Source organism: Lethenteron reissneri, chromosome 43 (assembly GCF_015708825.2).
Source record: "Lethenteron reissneri isolate LAM-NWPU_2019-01 chromosome 43, ASM1570882v1, whole genome shotgun sequence".
Taxonomy (NCBI): Eukaryota; Metazoa; Chordata; class Hyperoartia; order Petromyzontiformes; family Petromyzontidae; genus Lethenteron; species Lethenteron reissneri.
Window position 1 is genome coordinate 1,768,643 of NC_083821.1, and position 16,240 is coordinate 1,784,882.

Here is a 16,240-nt window from a genome sequence, read left to right on the forward strand (position 1 = left end):
CCTAACAGTCTGTTACAGGCTACACGGGTGGAGGGGGATCTTGTCTGCGTCGAGTGCAACAAGTGCAGGGCGCGTCTTACTTTCCAGAGCGTCTTTGTAATCGAGAATCCGCTAGCTGAGATTATCGGAGCGATGCACACGCTCGCTGGAGGACTCTGCCCAGTGCCACTCGCCCTTCGTTAATCTCTCTCCTTGATCGACAAAAAAACATTTCCGCTGTAAACACGAGAAACGAGAGCGGCGAGCGGGAGGGGGAGAGTCGCCTTCAAGTCCCGGGGTGGCGACGAGGAGGAGCGGTGGGATGCAACACGCGAGTCGGCCGACACGAGCCCACCAGCCACCAGGACGAACGCGAGGCCGACCTGCCACGACCAGCCATGTGGCGTCGCGTGGTTGGCACGGCTCCAGTCCCCCCGCCCCCCAGCCTTGACCGTGTCCCGGCACCTGTGCCCCTCCAGCCCAACCCATGGACTCCGGTGCAGTCGCACCGCCGGCACACTCGACAGCCGCCCCTAACACGGCCCGACTCTCGCATCGGCCACCAAATACTACCACGTCCAGCCCGAACCGTGAAGCATGACCCACCGACTGCTGGTATGGAGCCGCCTCGCTCAGCTCAACTCTGACCTCGCCTCCGGTGCTGTGACAGCGTCCCCTCCATCCCACCTCTCCCTCCAGCAACTCTCGTGGTGCTCGCTCTGCTCTGGCGCTTTCTCCAGCTGGTGTCAGAACGGTTGGCGACAGGCCGACGACCCTCGTGGCAGCAGTCACTCCGGGCGGGGAGTGTTTACCTCCACACGGGCATCTCACGTGTGGCCACTGACATTTCCAAGGGGGCTGGCTCCTGTTTATTTCAGACTGGTTGGTCCATAAAGGGTTCGAGAGACCCATGGACTTGCATAGATTTACATGGAGACCCATAGACCAACTTCGATTTACATTCGAGGTCTATAGACTTAGAAAATCATAGACTTACAGAGAGACCCATATACTCACACAGAGCCCGAGATCAGAAACATCTCTGTTACAGATAAAACTCGTGTTTGACACTGAACCCCCGTTCATGGAAACCCACGGCTCATGTGGACCAAGCATTTACATGGACCGACAGCAGATCACAATCCTGGCAGTTGCGAGTCTTAAGTTCGATTCCCACCACCCACTCGGATCGTCACGCACAATGCTGTCCCGGTAGGCGATCTGGAAAATGTCAATACCAACCCAGCCCACGACATCCAGTTTCCTCTGGCGATGGCTGCGGCTACGACTCGCCACCTCCTGAAGTCGACTACCAGGTGATACATTGAGCCGTGATGATTACTCTTGAAGAATATTTACGCCGAGATACAGAAAGAGCAACACAGGCAGGTTAATGACATCACCAGCTCGACCCGTGCAGTAGAATGACCCTCGACTAAGCAACGAATCTCAACATCTTTTTTTTGCCACCGAGAGAAAGAGGTGGGGGTGGGGTGGGGTGGGGGTGTCGAGGTGGTGAGGCTTTTGCAGGATCGCCGAGGGATGTTTGTGCGCTCTGCGGCGGTGATCGGTGGGGGGTGGTGGTGGTCGCGAAAGGGGTGGGGGGGGGGGGCAGCAGCTCTGCTCGGGCCTGATAAGCGTTCGGCAGATGCTGTGGCTCTGCCCGGCGTGGCCGCACGCCGCCCGATAACGATCAGCGGTGGTGAAGCGGAGATCTGGATGGAGGGAGACGCGGCGGTGGGAGCGGTGGTCGCGTTCGTCGGGGGGCTACGCTCCCTATGACGCGTGCGCGCCTCCAAAGATGCCGCTGCTGCCGCTGCTGCTGCTGCCACAATGCCGATGCGATGGGTCAGCCGCGCCGCACTGGACTTGCGATCCAGAGGTCGCCGGTTCGACTCGATCTCCCGGCAAGGCATGTGGGACAAATTAGGGCACGTTTCTGAAATCACACGTGTTTTCCCTGACCCGCCTCTGTCCAACCCAGCCGTTATGAATGGTTTACACCATAGGTAGCCCACCTATGATGTGCAGGGTCGCGTGTAGGTACGCCCATCTCTTCCAAGACTGTATGGTCAGCGTGGAAGAGTAGGCCAATCGCCTCTAGAGCCCCATTGACTGGAGGTCCTTCCGCCAGCAGTGGCACGAGCTGGCAATTGCAGGGGTCCCGCCTCTACCTGCGTGACGGGTGTCTTGTCATTAATAATCCACCGGATCACTCGCAGAGGAGTACACCCCGATGTGCGGATGTCACAGAGCTACTGCTGAAATCCGTGTACGTGACCTGTGGTCCACGAGGTAGGGGTGAGTATCTGCATCCCCACACCCCGGCAAAGGTGAGTAATGTTCATCACGCGAGAACCTGAGAGTGAAATTCGTAAATCTGAAGTGTATCCAATTCCAAGTGCTAAACCCAAACCTCGTGGTTTTTGTGTGTGTAGCTTATTGGCGACCTGGCTGAGACCATCACAGCAATATACTTGAGACCCCTGTGTAGATTTTACGAGACCCTCTGCGACGTGAAGGGAATTGGCCAAACGTCCCAGTGTAGTCGGTAGGGCCCTATGTTGTGTGCAGTGTTTAGCTTCCCAACGAGGATACGTTATTAAACTCGTCACACTGCACCGCCACCCCACGGGGTTCGCTCGTGCTCGTGGAGAGAGAGGAGGGGGGTGGGAGGACGAATCAGAGGCGCGGGGAGGAACCACAGCCGAGCGGGAAGCCAGCAGCAAGGCGGCGAGTCGGTGCCAAATCCCTCCCTCCAAGCTCTGCAGTCCTCTATATGTGTACAAAAATATATTCGCTGCCAATTATTGAGTGTGTATACATGTTGGAGGCAACCAGAGCACGCGCAGCAAACCCACGCGTGCGAGGGTGCAATACTCGATCCCATACAGATGATGCAGGTGGAGTTCCACGTTGTTTTGCTGTACCGCTTTTCCCTGGCGAGCCATGTGTAGGGACACCTCCTCGACGCGCACGGGAAGAAGGGGAGTTCCACAACATCTGTGTGTGTTGGTGTTCCATCAACCCTCGCTGTTGCCCCCACAGCGCTGGATCGCAGCAGCCACCACCGCCACTACTGTCGACGTTTCATATTTCTCGGCTGATTGAGTTTTGCGAATACAGCTGAAGTGGGTTTTTATTTTGAGCGGACACGGTGTCAAACGCCCTCCATGAGTTCCAAATGTGGGACAAAACTACGACCACGTCAACAATAGTAACGTGGTTGTTTTTTTGTTTGTGTTGCGAAATCGTAGCTGACCGACACGCGTGTGCGTGCGTGTTTTGTTGAGGCCTCAGTAAAAAAGAACTATGTGTATCCACACGGATTGCGGCCCCCTGTTTATAGAAGGAGGAAACTGGGGGTTGTTGATGTTGGTAGTGGTGGTGGGGTTTTTTCTTAACAAACAGGGAAGTTGTTGGGAATTAGAAACGTCGCTGGCTCAGCTCTGCTCAGATAGAGATGTCAGATGTTGTGGACCAAATATTGTACCACAAGCAAAAAAGGAATATACTTGGTATAAGCAAAGACAAATACAAAGATCCCCCGTATAGCCTTTAACAGACTTTGGGACAAGTGCCGTTAGCGAGTAGCACCTATGAAGGCCGGCAACGGGGCACGAGAGGATGGTGTGACCAGCCTCACGCCCGGCCACCTTTGTCTCCCCAGTGTTGATATTCACACACCGCACCAGGCGCTGAGACTGAATCGCCCAAAGGGAGGTCCAGCAGAGGTTGCGATAACCGGCCACTCATGTTGCCCGCAGGCAACAATGACGCGAGGCCGCTGGGCTCGTGATTCTTTGACCATACTTCACCACGCCGGTCCATGATGGTTTTGGGGGGGGGGAGGCGGGAAGCAAGTATGTTTACGCGTTCAAAAATAAGCAGGACTTTAATTTCCGCCAATGTGACATGTTACCGTTGGCTCTCGCCGTGTGCCGTAGCAAGGCGCGAGGCTGTTGCGATGTCATGAGAGCAGTGGCTCTTTACCGTAAAATTAATTAGAATGTTAATAACTACACAGCGTTTGATGAAACCATGTGAGACTAGGCTCTAAAGAAAGCTGTCTCGGGTGTGGACCAATCAATTTCAAGGACAGTGCATACATGATCAGAGTTATGTTTTTTGTTTGCATTCCGACTGCAGGTATTGTGGTCAATGCAAACATGACTCCTTGTAAAAAAAGGTGTCAGTTTTGTTGCCAGATAGAAGGGTAAAAAACCAATTATCATATTTTGCTACTGGCAAATGAGGTTCCAATGGTGAAAGTAAGTTGTACTTACGTGCCCGTTCTCAATTTGTGTTTGCGATTATTTCCCTTCTAAAACCAAATCTGGCCGTGCCTCGCACCCCCAGAAAGGTCATCTCGCGACCCCAGGGGCTGCAGCGTGCAGCCAGGGTTAAGAAGAAGAAGAAGCAGCAGCAGCACTGCTCTCGAACGATCGAGCACGCCGCCGCCTCCTGCTCCACAGAGACGAAGAGGGGACGGGACGAAGTGGGGATGAGTGGGGGTTGAGTTGGGGAGACGCGAGGGAAGGAGGGGAGAGACCCCTTCAACTCCACGCGTGTGTCTTGTGCGTGAGTGCGTGTGTCAGTATTCGGGGTGGTCCGGTGGCGCTGCGCTACGAACCCGACGACCCGAGTTCGATTCCAGCTCACGAATGCTGTATCTGAACCACTCCTGGGCTTTCCTTCGGTCGACTCGGTCTCAGATGAGTACCTGGAGCGATGTGTAAACATCGCCACGGGAGAGACAAAGGCGGCAGGATGCGGTGCGCTGGCTACCAACCGCCACGAGGCCACCAACAGTGGTTTGTTGTGTGTATGCTGTATGCATGTATCTTTGTGTGTGTGCTGTATGCATGTATCTGTGTGTGTGTTGTGTGCATCTGTGTGTGTGAGCTGTGTGTGTGTGTCTGTGTGTCCATGTATCTGTATGTGTATGCTCATATATCTGTGTGTATCTCTTGTGTGTGTGTGCTGTGTGTGTATCTCTGTGTGTATGTATCTGTGTGTGTATCTGTGTGCGTGTTGTGTGTATCTCTGTGTGTATATCTGTGTGTGTATCTGTCTGTGAGCTGTGTGTGTGAGAGCTGTGTGTGTGTGTATCTGTGTGTGTGTGTATCTGTGTGTGTGTATCTGTGTGTGTGTATCTGTCTGTGAGCTGTGTGTGTGTGTATCTGTGTGTGTGAGCTGTGTGTGTGCGTATCTGTGTGTGTATCTGTGTGTGTGTGTGAGCTGTGTGTGTGCGTATCTGTGTGTGTGCTGTGTGTGTATCTGTGTGTGTATCTGTGTGTATATATCTGTGTGTGTATATCTGTGTGTGTGTGTATCTGTGTGTGTGTGTATCTGTGTGTGAGCTGTGTGTGTGTAGCTGTGTGTGTATCTGTGTGTGTGTATCTCTGCGTGTGTATCTGTGTGTGTATCTGTGTACCGTTCTGGCCTTCATAGGTGCTCGCTAACAGCACTTGCCCCTACAGTCTGTGAAGGCTATACGGGGGATCTTTGTCTTTGTATCTGTGTGTGTGTATCTGTGTGTGTGTATCTGTGTGTATCTCTGTGTGTGTATCTGTGTGTGTGTGTGAGCTGTGTGTGAGCTGTGTGTGTGTATCTGTGTGTGTGTATCTGTGTGTGTGAGCTGTGTGTATGTGTGTGTGTATCTGTGTGTGTGTGTGAGCTGTGTGTGTGTATCTGTGTGTGTGTATCTGTGTGTGTGTGTGAGCTGTGTGTGTGTGTATCTGTGTGTGTGTGTGTGAGCTGTGTGTGTATGTGTGTGTGTATCTGTGTGTGTGTGTGAGCTGTGTGAACTCTGCAAGCTGCGTGACTCGCCAGGACAAAGGTCCCCGGCCACTCCCCGCGTGGACCGAGTCGGGTGCCGTCTGAAGCGACGCGGCGCGGGCAGCAGCAGCAGCAGCGGACCCCAAGTTCGCGCCCAGCACTCTCGTCAATCCACTGCTGGATGAGGGCCTCCCCACACACACCGTGCGGGTCGTGGTGGGAGGTGGGGGGGTATTTGGACATCTAATGGACATCTTTGAAACATCTATGAAAAAGATCTTTATAGCTCATCGGATTTCTCCAGCATAAAAAATATATGATTTGACCATACTTCACCATGCGTGTTTTTTTATTTGAAGTCAGTGGCACACTAAACATCAAACGAGGGAATAAACATCACACACAACACACGTGGCCACCCACGACCCTATATGTGCATCACGCCTTCCTTGCAAGCTGAACCCAGACCCCCCCCCCCTCTCTACAAGGCCACACTCGCTTATTTTATTGACGTCCCATATTTAACCAGGCGGAGCGCCGTTGAGATTCTTTATCTGCGCTCCCCTAGCCCAATCTCACCGAAGCCAAGCGGGGGGGGCGGGGGGGTTGGTGGGTCTGCTTTGGATGGGTGAGCCCACTCACACCGCAGGCTTGCCACGTGGGTTGCAAGATTTTGTGTCCGCGGACCCCACGTGGGAGCCGGCCACGTGGGTCTCCCGGCTCTCTCGGTGGGAGCCACCTGGCGCAAAGGGGGAGGTGGAGGGGGGAGGGAGGTGGGGGTGGAGGGGGGGGTGGAGGTGGGGGGGAGGTGGGGGGGCACCCCGTACGGGGGAAGGGGAGGATAGGCGACATCAATATTTACCCAGCTGCGCACACCGAGTGTGTCAGAGTGCGTGTGAGAGCGAAGGTGTGAGTGTGTCAGTGTGTGAGTGTGTGTGAGTGTGTGTGAGAGCGTGCGAGGGTGAAGGTGTGAGTGCGACTGTGTCAATGTGAGTGTGTTTTGGTGACTTTAAGATTGTGAGTCAGTGAGTGTGGCACACACTCACACGTGTTTCCACGCACACTGACGAACAACAAAGATCCCCCGTATAGCCTTTACATACTTTTTCGGGCAAGTGCTCTTAGCGAGCACACGAGAGGGGGGGGGGGGGAGCGCAGCACCACGCCCGACCGCCTTTGTTTCCCCGGTGCCGATGTTTACACCATCACACACACACCCCACCACCACACACACTCAGACACCCACGCACACTTTGCCGTGTTTGGCAAACACTTGAAGGCTACTCACAAACGCATGCATGCGAGCACGATGCCGCCCTCTGTGCCTGCCCCCGTCTGAAGATCGATTGCGAGTTATTCGTGGCCTCTGCACGAACCTCCTCCAATGTCGAACGCATGCGTACAATAAACCCGTCACGTAGGAACATATACGGTCATGATCAATACATCAATTGGTACGTTAATCGATTAAGTGATTAATTAGCTAATTGGTTATCAGGGAAATCCCCATGAGGGTCGACGGATGACACTATTTTCTCAAGGCTCCCGCATTCTATTGCAAGGCGGTCAGTCGGAGGTTCGCGTGCCCTTGTTTGGATGAATAAATAAGTGGCTTATTGAATGAATGAAGAGTCAATTAGCGAATGAAAGGGTGGAGCGGTGGTGGTCGTGGCTCCATATTAGAATTTTTTTGGGTTAGATCGCGTAAATATATAAATGTGTCGTTAAACCCCGCCACCACCCGACACAGCCAACTAGTAAGGGTTGTCGGGTGGTGGTGGGTTTAACGACACATTTATATATTTACGCGATCTAACCCAAAAAACCTCTTATCGATGATATTGGTCGCGAAAGCCTCCTGCGTGTTAAATTGGTCGTGGCTTAGGGCACATGCGCCACGAACCAGGGCGACCCGAGTTCAATTCTCGGCCACGGCTTTCATATCAGTGGCGAGCGCCGTCTGGAACGCTCCTGGCTCAGCCCCTTCACTCGCGCGCCCTGACCGGCGCGGTGAAGTATGACCCAGTAGCAAACCCGCCGGTGGAGAGAGGGTGGTTGGGACCCAGGGCCGCATCAGATATCGCTCGCCCACCCGATGGTGAGCCGTGGCCGAGCGTCTGATTGACGCGTGGCAAGCGTTTGCTGGGAGCTGTTGGGCAAACGGGGTTTAAAATTTCTGTCTCCCTGACAGACCTAGTCTTCACCTGAGGACGGCTGCTTGCGTTGTGGCCGAAACGTCGTGAGAATTATTTTATTATGTTTTATTTTATTATTTTATTATTTCCATTCTTCGTGACTTTACCGAAAGAACCAAGAAGATGAAACGGGGTTTTGTTGAGTCGCGTTCATTGATTGGGATAACCAAGAGCTGCAGTCGTCCACCCCTCCACCCCTCCGACTGGCAGACGACATGTTCCAGTGCTCAGTCGGAGCTGCGTTCACTTTGTCGTACAGTTCCCTGAGGCTAAGGGACACCGCGCCGTAAGGGTCGTTGTTTGCGACCACGGGGCAAGACTATGCGACACGGCAAGGAGGATGAGTAGCAGGGTTAGATTCCCAACCCGGGCTCATTTTTCCGTGGACTTGTGTCCGTTCTCGCCCTGTTCTGCGTTCATTTACTCCGGGTTCTCCGGTTGCCTCCTCCTGCCGTAGCTAAACGAACCCCACCCCCACCCACCCCCCATACAATGTAATCGGCATTAACCAAACAACGCCGAGAACGTCACCTGTAAATGACACGGTTGGGATTACGCGCGACAGAAACATCGCGCCCGACTGTAAAAACTTGGCAGGACCCGACACTTTGCGCTCCTATCGTGTTTTGTTGTTTGTTTGTTGTAACATTCTGACCCCGTGCTCCAGACTGGACATCTGTGAAAAGGCGCTTTACAGCTCGTCAGATTCCTCCTGCAGTGTAAATAAAGATTCTGATTTAAAAAAATCCTCGACACTCTGCGTTGTTGTTTTAGTTGTTGTTGTAGTTGTTGTCGTCGTTGTTGTTGTCGTAGTAAAATTCAATTTCCATGGTTGTCCTCGGCTGAGTGGCTCGGTCTTGGGGGAGGTCCGCTCCCAAGGTTCCTGCTTCACTGCCCCCTTCCTGGGGGGGTGGGAGAGGCGGCCAGGGGTGGCGAGGGGTGAGGAGGAGAGGGTAGCGGGGGGGGGGGGATTAAAGGGGGTGACGGAGAGAGCAGCGGGTGAGGGGTTGGGCTTGTGCTGAGTGGAGGGGGCGGCAGTGATGATGGTGGGGGGAGAGAGCATGGATGGGTGAGGGGTACACACGTCGAGAAGGGGATGGTGTGTGTGTGCGTGTTTCTCTTTGTGGGTGTTGGCCACCCCACCCCCTCGTGTGCCGTGCCGGCCTTCATATGTGCTCGCTAATAGCACTTGCCCCAACAGTCTGTTGAGGCTATAGGAAGATCTTTGTCTTTGTGTTTTAGTTTTTTTGTGGGGAGCGGTAGTGCAGCGGTTAGCGGCAATGCGCTGCTAACATGATCACACAAATTACGATTCCCGCTCATTGTAAATGTTGCGGGTTTACTCTCTAACACACCAGTGTGCTGTGCTCGTAACTAATTGGCACGTTTTGCTTACGTGACAACCCTTACTGTGTCGTTAAAACCGGCCACCACCCGACACAGCCAACTAGTAAGGTTTGTCGGGTGTCGGCGGGTTTAACGACACATTTATATTTACGCGATCTAACCCAACAAAAACCTTTATTACGGATAATATTACAGATAACATATAGGTCAGCTTCAAATGAGTACCTGCTGCGATGTTGTCACCACTGGGGAGACAAAGGCGGCCGGGCGTGGTGCTCTCACACCCACGGCCCGGCGCTTTCATTGGTGCTCGCTAACAGCACTTGCCCGAAAAAAGTCTGCTAAGGCTACACGGGGTAGGGTGAGTGGGGGTCTCTTTGTCTCGTGATACAAACAAGCGGGCAGGTAGCGTGCATCCTGGTTCTGGTTAAACATTGTCAGGAGCAATAATATTCGTGGCGAGCAGGAGGCTCGACAAAGGCGCGTGTTCACGCGGAGCGGCTCGGTTAACGTTTAACGCGGAAACGGGGGAGGGGGGCGACCGGGCAATCATTTAAATTGCATTCACACCACCGGCCTCGAACAACAACAATAATAGTGATAATACCGCCGGTTGAAACTCGTGTTACACTTTCTCTTGAGATGGCACTTTATTGAAGACACGTCCACTTAACGTCAGGCGGAGACCCCCACTGCAACAGCCCCGAGTCTCCAGCGCATCTCCCCCTTTTATACCGACACGAGGCCACGCCCCCCTTCTCGATCATTCTCGCTGACTCAGGACGCTCGGTCCACCGGCAGACTCCACTGTCCTCCGTCACCTGACCACGCTCCCTTCTCGAACATTCCCGTAGCCACCAGTCCCTTCGCACTCACAGCTGACTCTCCTGTCATTACCTCCCGTGGCCACCAGTCCCTTCGCACTCACAACTGACTCCCCTGTCATTACCTCCCGTGGCCACCAGTCCCTTCACACTCACAACTGACTCCCCTGTCATTACCTCCCGTGGCCACCAGTCCCTTCGCACTCACAACTGACTCCCCTGTCAATACCTCCCGTGGCCACCAGTCCCTTCGCACTCACAACTGACTCCCCTGTCCATTACCTTCCCGTAGCCACCAGTCCCTTCGCACTCACAACTGATACCTCTGTCATTACCTACCGTGGCCACAAGTCCCTTCACACTCACAACTGACTCCCCTGTCAATACCTCGCGTGGCCACCAGTCCCTCTTCACACTCACAACTGACTCCCCTGTCAATACCTCCCGTGGCCACCAGTCCCTTCGCACTCACAACTGACTCCCCAATCATTACCTCCCATGGCCACCAGTCCCTTCGCACTCACAACTGACTCTCCTGTCAATACCTCCCGTGGCCACCAGTCCCTTCGCACTCACAACTGACTCCCCTGTCATTACCTCCCGTGGCCACCAGTCCCTTCGCACTCACAACTGACTCCCCTGTCATTACCTCCCGTAGCCACCAGTCCCTTCGCACTCACAACTGATACCTCTGGCATTACCTCCCGTGGCCACCAGTCCCTTCGCACTCACAACTGACTCCCCTGTCATTTCCTCCCGTAGCCACCAGTCCCTTCGCACTCACAACTGACTCCCCTGTCAATACCTCCCGTGGCCACCAGTCCCTTCACACTCACAACTGACTCCCCTGTCATTACCTCCCGTAGCCACCAGTCCCTTCGCACTCACAACTGACTCCTCTGTCATTACCTCCCGTGGCCACCAGTCCCTTCTAACTCACAACTGACTCCCCTGTCAATACCTCCCGTGGCCACCAGTCCCTTCGCACTCACAACTGACTTCCCTGTCATTACCTTCCCGTAGCCACCAGTCCCTTCACACTCACAACTGACTCCCCTGTCATTACCTCCCGTGGCCACCAGTCCCTTCGCACTCACAACTGATACCCAGAGAAAACCCCACGCGTGCGAGGGAGGAACACTCTATCCCACACCGACGGCAACAGGCGGAGTCCACACTGGCGAGCCAGAGCAGGGCAACCTCATCGACGCCCAGGGGGAGGGAGTTGCGTGAAATCCGTGTGTGATCCATCAACCCTCCTGGAGTGAGTCGACCTAGGGGAGGCCCAGGACCGGTTCAGACAATCGTCACCGATTTTGGCCATGAGCGGGAATCGGGTCACCAGGTTCATAGCGCAGCGTAGCGCTAACCGCTACACTACCGCTCCCCACTTGACACACACACAGAGAGACACACACACACACATCACGACCACCCGGCGAGTGAGTGGCATACAGTCATGAGGTTTAACGCCTCGACGCAGCCGGCGGTCACCATTGCATTCCACAGACCGAGCAGAGTCCGGGGCTGTCGTGGTTCTCCCGATTATAAGACGCTCCCGAAAGTAAGACGCATCACGCATTAGTTCGCGGTTTCAATACGGTTAATCAAATCTGACCTGTGTCTCTCACAAAGACAAAGATCCTCTGTATAGCCTGAACAGACTGTTGGGGCAAGTGCTGTGAGCGAGCACCTGTGAAGGCTGGCACGGCACACGAGGGGGTGGGTGGCTAGCACCACGCCCGGCCGCCTTTGTCTCCCTAGTGGCGATGTTTGCACATCGCACCAGGTACTCATTTGAGGCTGAGTCGACCTAGGGGAGGCTCAGGATCGGTTCAGATAATCGTCACTGGTGGTGTTGGCCGTGAGCGGGAATCGAACCCGGGTGGCCAGGTTCGTAGCGCAGCGCACTACCGCTCTCTGTCACACTCACACACCCATCGGATTATAGCTCAATGCATTCGTGAACAACATCGCCCTACAGGAAACAAAGATGCATAACAGGCGACGTTTCGGGAAATGCGCCTTCTTGGTACATTACGCAACACATTGTGTCACGCGTGTTTGTGTTGCTGCTGTGGCAGTGGTGCACAAACAAACAACAACAATAACCACCACTCGCTCACCGCTGTGACCCTCAGTGGTGGAAGAGGCGGCGTGCCGGATGGACAATGGCTATGAAGAACGATCATGGACATCGGCGTACGAACTAATATAATATTTATTAGACGCACCACAACGATTGCTGTAAATCAAGTGGTCTTCTACCCCCCGTGTCGAATCCCGTTTCAAACGAGACACCCTCTTGCCTGACCCAACATGGTTCTGAGAAATGTTTGACTAATGTATGACTATACTCTTTGGTTCTGTCGGTAAAGTCACGTAGGTTATAAAATAAATTAAGTCGCGACGTCAGGTGGGACAACCACAGCAAGAAACAATTGTCCCACCTGATGACGGACGCTTGTGTTGCGCCCGAAACGTCGTGATTTAATTCATTTTATTTTATACCTACGTGACTTTACCGAAAGAACCAAAGAGTATGGATCCCTGCAGTCACGAAAACTTCAAATCTAAATGTACGACTAATGAACATCAGTATTTTAACCAATTGTCCATTTCGTGAGGTCTCCTTACCACCGAAGTAACTGCACGCGTCACGTAATTTGCTCGTCCGAGCTGGTTGCTCTTGGAAAACAAAATAGTTTACTATCAATGAGTTTAGAAAGGTGTTCTGTATCGTTATAGGTCACCATAAGGATGTAAATGTTCTCGTAGTTATCTTATATGGGCAAATTCACACGCGCTTATTCACCAATGACTCTCGCGCACGATATAATTTCACACGTTTATAAATCATCCTCGCGTTACCCACTTCCCCCCTTCCACCACCACCCACCGAGACATTACCACGTGTGCCCCCCAGGAGGGTAACAGCGCACCCCCTCGGCCTGGGAGCCACTGCTTTAAAGGGCAGGTGCGGAGTGAGCGCGCGTGCCACGAGCCAGGCCATCACGGGACCACCCCCAGCCTGCCGGCCACGTGGCGTGATGCGCACACCACGTGGGCCGTGGCCGGCTTCACCCCCTGCAGCCAGAGCCCCCACTCCCCCCTCTCTCCCTTCCACACCCCCACGGGTAGAGGCGCAGCCCTGCAATTGCTATCCCTCACCGCACTGCTGGAGGAAGAGGGGCTGTGGGCTAGAGACAGCCAGCCTCTCTCTCTCGAGCGTTGATTTGGTCTGCTTCCTGCAGGCTGACCAGGCGTCTTTGAAGAAGTATTCATATGATTCCAAGCGGGAGTACCCACGCTTTACCCCACCGCACGCGACTCACCGATCATAGACTCACTGTGGCGTAAGCCATTTCAACTGCTGGGCCCACGGGGAGGGAGGGAGTTGGGATTTAATAAACGTCCCCCACCCCCATTGTTCCCAAGTGCCGCGCCGGTAGATCGAGTCGGAGCGGCGAGCTCCGTGCTGCTGACCACTGCGCCCACAGCCTCCTGACCCCCAACCCACTCCGTGTTGGGGTCAGCAAATGCGATCCCCCGCCGCACCGCTAACACCACCAACCCACCACGTGATGCTCGTGGTATCAGCAGTGAAACTGAAGACGTGTATGTTTAGATGGGAATGTATTTAGGGGTTGGTTTTAGGATGGGGAGGGGGGGGGGGATTTCTCAGCTGGTGAATCGCTCTCCCACCAATTATCTCCTCCAAGTCTTGCGAGACATTACACTCACTCACTCTCAGTGCGCCTTCTTACTGAGCACGATGGGTAACAGAATATATCACAAATTCCCTTCTGTGTCCCGACGTGAAGGTGAAATATGTTTTGGCCCATCAGCCTGTTGGCGTTCGAGACCAATATACTATCGACGCAGCATTTGTTCAAAAGCCAGCAAACGCTGGAGCGGCTTCGGCCCTTGTGGGTCTCATCACGAGTCAGGCTTGCGAAAGCAATGCCGGCACATTCCGCGTAATTTTGTCAGCCTAGATTTGTTGTTTTACTTATAATAAATAAATCGCGTAAGAATATGAATTCCTGCAGTCACGAAAGCTTTAAGTCAAAATAAATCACGGTCGGTGAGCACGGCTCCAAAATGCCAAGCGGCAAGCAACAGACAACCAACATTGCACGGTGCACTGCAGCCTACGAGAATGCTTATTACGTAATAATGCTATTATATGGTGTTGCATTCAACTAGGACCCTGGCATATATAAACGTCCGGTAATTCACCACAAACATTGCAAGCCTGACACTGCCGATGAGACGCCGCGTGTCGAAACCGGGTCCGGAGTCGTGCGCTGTTTTGAAGCAAGACTGCTGAAAGGTATGCGGTCCCAGAAGACCGTGTGACTGATGCGATGTGTAAAAAACGATTGCATGTTGTTATGCGGAGGGGTATGGCTTCGTTGAGTCCCGGGTGTGCCCCGGTGTTTTCGGAATCGTAGAAAAGAACCTCAAGGTCCAAACCCCCACCGCTCTCCTAAGCAGCCGTCAGCCCTCACCCCCCGGCCCTCCCAACTCGCATGCACAGGTGGGCAAACACACAGGGAGGAGGAGACACACGCAGAGACACACAAAGAGACACGGAGACACAGAAACACTCACACACAGCCACCGAGACACACATACAGACACAGCCACCGAGACATACAGAGACACAGACACACAGACACGGACACACTCATACACGCAGAGACACAGACACACTTACACAGACACTCACACACCCAGCCACAGACACACTCACACACACAGACACACACACAGACACTCACACACACACACAGCCACGGACACACTCACACACCCAGCCACAGACACACTCACAGACACACACTCACACACACAAAAACACTCGCGCAGTTGGGAAAATTCTTGTTACGGATTTTGGCAGCGCCACTTTGATTTCCTTGTTTTCGGTGAGATCAGAACGAGCAACGGGGTTCGTCAATTATATTATCTATCAGCCACCACGCATCCCCACGCACCCATCCAGTCGCTGGTGCGGTGTGGCCGCGAAGTTTGGGCCATCTCGAAAACGTGAGTGGGTGCAGCGGAATACAAAAAAAAAACGAAACAAAAGGTTGAGGAGCACTGGGCTCCAACAGGCCCCAACATCCGCGGCCTGCCGGAGGAGGCAGCGTCTCGGCGTTTTTTCCGACCCGCACGACAGGAGGGAGAGACGAGGACGAGCAAGATGAGCGGGTGACATGTTCGTGATGGGAGGGGAGAGGGTGGGCTGCAGGAGGAAAATTTGTTGGGCGATGGCCAGATAGACGAGTGGACTTTCTTACCCCACAATACAGATTTTTTTGGGGGTTAAATCGCGTAAATATATAAATGTGTCGTTAAACCCGCCACCACCCGTCACAGCCAATTAGTAAGGTTTGTCACGTAAACAGAACATGCCAATTCGTAACTGGTACAGCAATACCGGTGTGTTGGAAAGCAAATCCACAACATTTAGTTTAACACGTAGGCTTTCGCGAGCAATAGTATTCATAATAAAGATGTTTGGGTTAGATCGTGTAAGTATAAACGTGTCGTAGCCCTCCACCACCCGATATAGCCAATTAGTAAGGGGATTTGTCACGTAAACAAAACGCCAATTAGTGACTACTTCAACCCACCGGTGTGTTGGAGAGTAAATCCACAACGTTTACAATCTGAGTAGTCCGACGTTTCGCTGGTAATTACATCCAGCATCATCGGGAACATTTGCCAGAATACTCTGGCAAATCGAACCCAAAACCTTAATTACACAACATTGACATGGCTTTGCTCTCCAACACACTGAAGTGTTGGAGAAAAAAATCGGCAACATTTACAATCTGAGTTCTATATTCTTAGGTTTTTTCGGTAAAGTCACGTAGATAAAAAATAAAATTAATAAAAGTAAAATAAAAATAAAATAAAAATCACGACGTTTCGGAGGCAACACAAGCTTCCGTCTTCAGGTGGAACCGTCACAGCACGATAGCTGCATCAAGTTGCTTGATGCAGCTATCGTGCTGTGACGGTTACTTGATGCAGCAGTTACTTGATGCAGCAGTCGTGCAGTGACGGTTCCACGTAAGCTTGTGTTGCCTCCGAAACGTCGTG